The sequence below is a fragment of the Amaranthus tricolor genome, chromosome 1 (assembly GCF_026212465.1).
Source record: "Amaranthus tricolor cultivar Red isolate AtriRed21 chromosome 1, ASM2621246v1, whole genome shotgun sequence".
In the NCBI taxonomy this organism is placed as follows: domain Eukaryota; kingdom Viridiplantae; phylum Streptophyta; class Magnoliopsida; order Caryophyllales; family Amaranthaceae; genus Amaranthus; species Amaranthus tricolor.
Window position 1 is genome coordinate 30,128,098 of NC_080047.1, and position 7,292 is coordinate 30,135,389.

Consider the following 7,292-nt stretch of genomic DNA (forward strand, 5'->3'; position numbering starts at 1 on the left):
TCCCATGCCATCGACAATGTATTTTTAGTCGAGAATTTGAAACATAACTTACTTAGCATTTCTCAATTTTGTGATAAAGGTAACTCTGTAAACTTTACTTCTGAAAAATGCATTATTTCTAGGAATGACACAGGAGACACCATTCTTCTGGGAATCAGAAAAGGGAACACCTATGTGGTGAACCTGGACACTGTTCCCAGAAACAGTCTAACGTGTCTAAGCGTTATAGAAGACGACCCACTTCTTTGGCATAAGTGTCTAGGTCATGCTAGTTATTCATTGATTAATTAATTAAGATCAAAAGACCTAGTTAGAGGACTACCATCTCTAAAATTCCTTAAGGATGAAATTTGTGATCCTTGTGCCAAAGGAAAACAAGTGAGATCATCGTTTAAATCTAAGAATATTGTGACCACTAATAAACCACTTGAATTAATACATATGGATCTATGTGGACCTATGAGAATATAAAGCCGTAGTGGCAAAAGATATGTGTTTGTTATTGTTGATGATTATAGTAGATTTACATGGACTTTATTTTTAGTTAGTAAAGATGAAGCTTTTAATGAGTTTGTTTCCTTCGCTAACAAAATACAAAAATCTACTAATAATCAAATTATTCACATAAGGTCAGATCATGGTAAAGAATTTGAAAATTCAAGTTTTATGAGTTATTGCAATGAACATGGAATAAGTCACAATTTTTCCGCACCAAGAACACGACAACAAAATGGTGTAGTAGAAAGGAAAAATAGAACTTTAGAGGAAATGGCTAGAACCATGTTAATTGCTAGTGGTTTACCTAGAAATTTTTGGGCCGAGGCTGTTAACACTGCATGTTATATTTTGAATCGAGTATTAATTAGACCAATCACTTCTAAGACACCTTATGAATTGCTTAAAGGTGTTAAACCAAATATTTCCTATTTTCGTGTATTTGGATGTAAATGTTTTGTTCATGTGAATGGTAAACGAAATATAGGTAAGTTTGATGAAAGAAGTGATGAAGCAGTATTTCTCGGTTACTCATCACATAGCAAAGCTTACAGAGTTTATAATAAGAGAACAATGTGTGTAGAGGAATCCGTTCATATAATTTTCGATGAATCTAACTTTTCGACAAGTGAACAGGAAACAAGTAATATTAAAATAGGTCTTGCAAACTTGGAAGATGATGATGAAGGAATTAAAGTGCAAGATCAAGGAACAGAACAGCCGGTTCCAGCAGAAGCAGAAAGTACTGATCACGTTCAGGAACTGCCAGAACATCAGGAACAGCAGACTGTTCCCAATCCAGCTGTTCCCACAGATGAGCAGAACAATCCAGTAGCTGAACAGAATGTTAATCAAGCTGATGAACCAGAACATGCTACTGTTCCCACGCGAGAATTTGTGCCTAAACCTTGGAAGTATCAAAGACATCATCCTCTTGATTCGATTATAAGTGATATAAATAAGGGAACACAAACAAGATCCCAAATGAGAAATTTTTGTGCACACTTTGCGTTCCTATCATCACTTGAACCTAAAAGTCACGAGGAAGCTTTAAAGGATTCCGATTGGATAGTTGCCATGCAAGATGAATTGAACGAGTTTGAGAGAAATAAAGTGTGGCACTTGGAACCCAAACCGAAACACAAGAAGGTAATTGGTTTGAAATGGGTATTTCGGAACAAGCTAGATGAACATGGAACAATTGTTAGAAACAAAGCAAGACTCGTGGTTAAAGGATATAATCAACAAGAAGGTATTGATTACACAGAGACTTTTGCTCCAGTAGCAAGGTTAGAGGATATCAGAATCTTAATTTCTTTTGCTGCATTCATGAACTTTAAATTATATCAAATGGATGTGAAATGTGCTTTTTTAAATGGCTATCTTGATGAAGAAGTTTTTGTGGAACAACCCCCAGGTTTTGAGAATACCTCTTGTCCTGATCATGTCTACAAGCTTGATAAAGCCCTATATGGCTTGAAGCAAGCTCCTAGGCAATGGTACGAAAGACTTTCAAAGTTTTTGATTCAAAATAACTTTATAAGAGGAAAAATCGACAAAACCTTGTTCTTTAAGAATAAAGGTTCTAATATTTTGGTTGTTCAAATTTATGTTGATGATATTATTTTTGGAGCTACTAATGATTTATTGTGTAAAGAATTTGCTAACCTTATGAGTACAGAATTTGAAATGAGCATGATGGGAGAACTAAATTTCCTTCTTGGTTTGCAAATTAAACAAACTGCTAATGGTATCTTTATTCATCAACAAAAATATATAAAAGAACTTCTTAAGAAATATGGCATGAATAACGCTAAAACCAACCATACACCCATGGCTACTAATGTAAGATTAGATAAAGACCTAAATGGAACAAATGTTGATCAAACTATGTATAGAGGCATGATTGGCTCTTTATTATATCTAACTGCTAGTAGACCTGATATTGCTTTTAGTGTTGGTTTATGTGCTAGATTTCAATCCAATTCTAAAGAATCACATCTCACTGCAGTTAAACGAATTCTAAGATATTTGAAGGGAACAGACGACTTATCCTTATTTTATCCTAAAAGTGATGTTTATGATTTGAAAGGCTTTAGTGATGCAGATTATGCAGGAGATCTTGTTAATAGAAAAAGCACGTCAGGTATGGTACAATTTCTTAGCTCATGTTTAGTTTCGTGGAGTTCCAAGAAACAAAACACTGTTGCACTATCCACTGCCGAAGCTGAATATGTAGCAGCAGCAGCTTGCTGTTCCCAAATGCTTTGGATAAAATAACAGCTAAGAGATTTTGGTATTAAGTTTGAATGTGTTCCTATTTATTGTGATAATACCAGTGCTATATGCATTTCAAAAGATCCAGTGCATCATTCTAGAGTAAAACATATTCACATTAGGCATCATTTTCTTAAGGACAATGTCGAAAATAAAAATATTATTGTCAAGCATGTTAATACAAACGAGCAAATAGCTGATATCATGACAAAGCCGCTTCCAAGGGAACAACATGAAAAGATGAGATTAGAACTAGGCATGATTAAGTTGAATTGAAGTAAGTGATAAATGTGATCCTTAAAGACAAAATGGAAATTTGAAAAAGACGATCAACCACAAAAATCTTGATTGAAAAATCAATTATTGAAAGAATCAGGTACGCACTATTTAAAAGTATATACTGTGAGTGCTCTTATGATTGCATGTTTGATTTGATCAGATTGTAGTAGCATAAAATTTCCATTTATCTTTTATTTTCATAAAAATTTTTTCTTCATAATATTAAATATATATATTTATCCAGCAATTTTTTTTGATTAAGAAGTGGGAGTTAAATCATCATAGTTCTTCACTAAATTCGTCTGTTTCCATTTCACATTTTGTGTTCATATGCACGAATTAAATAAGGAACTTGAATTACCTAAACACACGTCCCCTCACATGCATTTTATACTCTCTCTCACGTCAAATCCTTCACTTCATCATCAATTGCATTTTACCCCCAAAAACCGTCTTCAACCTAGCTTTTCTTTTTCTTGAACTTTCAAACCACCATGAAAACCAAGAATCAAACCCCAAAAATGAAACAACCCACACCTCTTCAAGTCATCTATCCAACACCACTCACTCCTAAAACTGAGTCTTCATCAAGAAAGCAGCAGGACACACCTAATCCTTCTGAAGTGCATGAAAGTTCGAAGCGCAAAGGAGATGCTATAGTGAGGAAATCATCCTCAAAGAGGGCAAAGGTTAATGTTAAGGTATCTGCTGAAGAGATATCAAAAGAAATGATTGTTGGCTTCGGATTGGACAAACAATGGTATGAATCAAATTTTTTTCCTCAATTTCACGCCATATTGCAAAATCAAGCTTGGGAATCTTTAATGGGAAACTATTGCTGTAACCCAATGTATCCCAACTTAATGCGTGAGTTTGCTTTAAATTTTTCTTTTGATCATGGAGTCTGTACTAGTGAAGTAAAGGGGATTAAAATTGAATTTAATAACCTGATTTTAGGAGGATGGTTGGGTGTTCCCTCGACTGGTTTTGATAAATATGTTGTTGGGTCAAAAATTAATTTTTCCGGTATAAATGAGAAGTTGGTGTGGAAGTAGTTAGGGTTGAATGAGAAAAAGGGAAAAGTTAGTCATAATGTGCTATCACCAATGCACAAATTGTTGTACAACATAGCAAGAAGATTCATTTTGCCTCGCACATCAAAAAGAAGTGAGGTTAGTCTTAGAGATGCTACGTTAATCTACTGTCTGGCGAACCACATCAAGATTAATTTTCCTTCTTTAATGATTTGTCATTTAAATGATTGTATTTTTAAAAGGAATGTGTTAGGGTATGGTGGACTGTTGACCTGGATTTTTAAGAAATTGGGTGTTCCTCTTGATGGTCCAAACTATCCCATGGGTCCAAACAACAAAGTGGGTGTAAAATGTTTGAAAAATTTACGCCTAAGATTAACTAAAAATGGGACCCTTGAGAACATTTGTGAACAATCAGAGGACACCAATGAAGAAGAAGAAGTTGAAGAAAATGTTGAGGAGGAGGAAGTAAACAAGGAGGAACAGGAGGAGCCTGTTCCCTCTGCCACTGAGAAGGCAGAGGGGCATTCTGAGGAGGAAGAACAGGAGGAAAACTCTTGTAAGGGGGAAGTAGTGAAGGAACTGGTGAAGGTTCCTGTGGAGGAAGAAGAAAAGAAAAATGAGAAGGGTTCTTCACCTGGTTTAACCCTTAGGAAGAGTAGAAGGCTAGCTTCTAAAGGAAAGAAACCTGTTGTTGTTATTGATGATGACTCTACCTCATACACAACAGCACAACCAAGTCAACCTTCCTCACCTAGACCTGCCACACCGTCATACCATAAACCATCACCACCACAATCACCAATACGACCATCTTCACCACCTAAGTCACCTATACCATCACCATCACCTGTACCCCCTTCACCACATCAAGGTTTAGGTGACACTACAGTTCCCACTGACCCTCTAACCTCCATTCTCCTGAAACTCAATGATTTGCAGTCAAGCTTCCTTGTGTTTAAAGATGAAATTCGTGTCTCTATAGCCTCACTATCTGCTCAAATGGACCAAATGGAATCACGTTTAGGGGCCAAACTGGACACAGTGGAGGTGGAGACTGAATATGTTGATGATGAAGCTCCTGCAACTTAATTTCTCCTTTTTCATTCCTTCTTATTTGTTGCAACTATCACTCTCATTAAACAATCTTTTTATGTTTTTCATTTTGTACCAGCTGGGGTACTGCTTAATACTCTGAATCATATTTTCTTTTTGTGCTACTTAATATCTGTTATTTTCATCATTGTTGATCATGTTTGCATTCATTGCTTATGTTCTTTTAATTTTTGCATCCTTATTCTCTCTTTGACTATAACTATATGTTTAGTGCTGTGGCTTGATTGCTCCATTTCTTTTTGAATGATGTCAAAAGGGGGAATATTTAGCACAAACTTAAATAATGCTTGAGTATGCTTAGTCTGATATACATTTATTCTGTTGAACATTAGGACTGTAGCTATGCTCTGATAGTCATGCTCTGATGCTCTGATGATTAATAAGTTTAGCTCTGATATACATACTGAGATACATACTTTGATTGTTATGATGTATATGCTCTGATGATTACTTGAATGCTATGATAAAAGTTCTTACAATGCTTAGAATTTTGGTAAGTTTTGTTTTGTTTAGTTTTATTTGAAATCTTAAGTTATAAACTACTTCCGATGTTTTGATTATGCTTAAGTTATTTTAAATATTTCTAATTAATAGAGTAATTTGTTTTTAATGTATGCTTGGTAAATTATATTGTAACGAGTTAATTTACTAAGTAATGTAGAGTTGTTTTAATCTCGAACATGCTCTTCAATATTGGTTTTACTCTATTTTGTTTAAGTTTGTTTAAAAAGTTTGTCATCATCAAAAAGGGGGAATTTGTTAGACCTCTTGAGTTTTGATGATGACTACACTTTATTTAAGCAAATATGTTTTTAGAGATTGTGTGCAGGTCGATATCCGATTAATTGTGATCGTTGATAGTACCTATGGCTTAGTTCAGGGGAATGCACGTGTCAAAAGGATTCAAGGGATGTTAGAAGAAGTATATCGCTTGGGATGTAAAATGGAGACAACAGGTCTACTGTTCCTAAGTTGGATGTTCTAGCAAAACTGGATTCTGGAAACAGCGCACTGTTTCTGAACTGCAGTCAGCCTACGTTAACTGAAAATTCTGGTTATTATATTTTAATTATTATTTTTAGTTAATGTATTTAATAAAATTAATTTGTTGCAGTAGTAATTTATTAAAATTAATTGGCAAATCATTTTTCTTAAATAAAATGAATTAACGTCCTTATTTTCTAAGATCCTTTATTTTAGGATCTATTTTTAGTAAATATTGGATTTACTAAAAATAGAATTAGTGGTTGTTGAATGGGTCTTAGCTATCATTCTTGACTGTCCTTATACCTACAAGTTAGCAAGTAACCATTCGTAATAAGCATAACCGTTTCTATTTATAGCAAACACGTTCTAGCAATTAGTACTGGAACAGGAACAGCTATTGAAGAAACTGCTGCTTGAAGGGAACAGAAGACAGCGGTTATTTCTGTCTGGTTTGACTTAATCAAATAACCGTATGGCTGCTTTATCCACATTACTCCCATGATCTTTTGATAATGGGATAATAGATTGGAATATTCCATATTCTTAGGGATTTTAGCTCTATAAATAAGAGACTCGGTTATTCATAAAAACTTGCCTTAGTATGAGCCATTAAATCATACGTAATTTTGGGAGAATTTTTACAAGAAAATTTTGTTTTTAAAATGCCAATTAATTTATAATATTTTCTTGTGCAACTCATTGATTTTATTTTTAGAGAATTTTTATCCTTTGTAAGGGTTTTTGAGAGAATTTGTAATTAGACTCGGGTGAGTCTAAGGGGGAAATTAGATAGCTTTTAATGAAGCTAGAGAAGAGATTAGCTTTGAGTAAAGCTAAGGAGAAAGCTTCTAGTGAAGCTAGTGGTGAGAATTAGCTTTTAGTGAAGCTAAGTTTGTTGCTTTGAGTGAAGCAATTTAAGAGAGAAGAGTTGGCCTAGTTGATGCGCTTCGAGTGAAGTAAGATGTTTAATGTAATTGTAACGAGTTGCCTTAAACATAGTGGAGAATTTAGAAATCCCGTGGGGTCGTGGTTTTTCCTTCTATTTAGGCCTAGAAGGTTTCCACGTAAAAATCGTTTGTCTCTTTTAATTATTTCGCTCTAAGT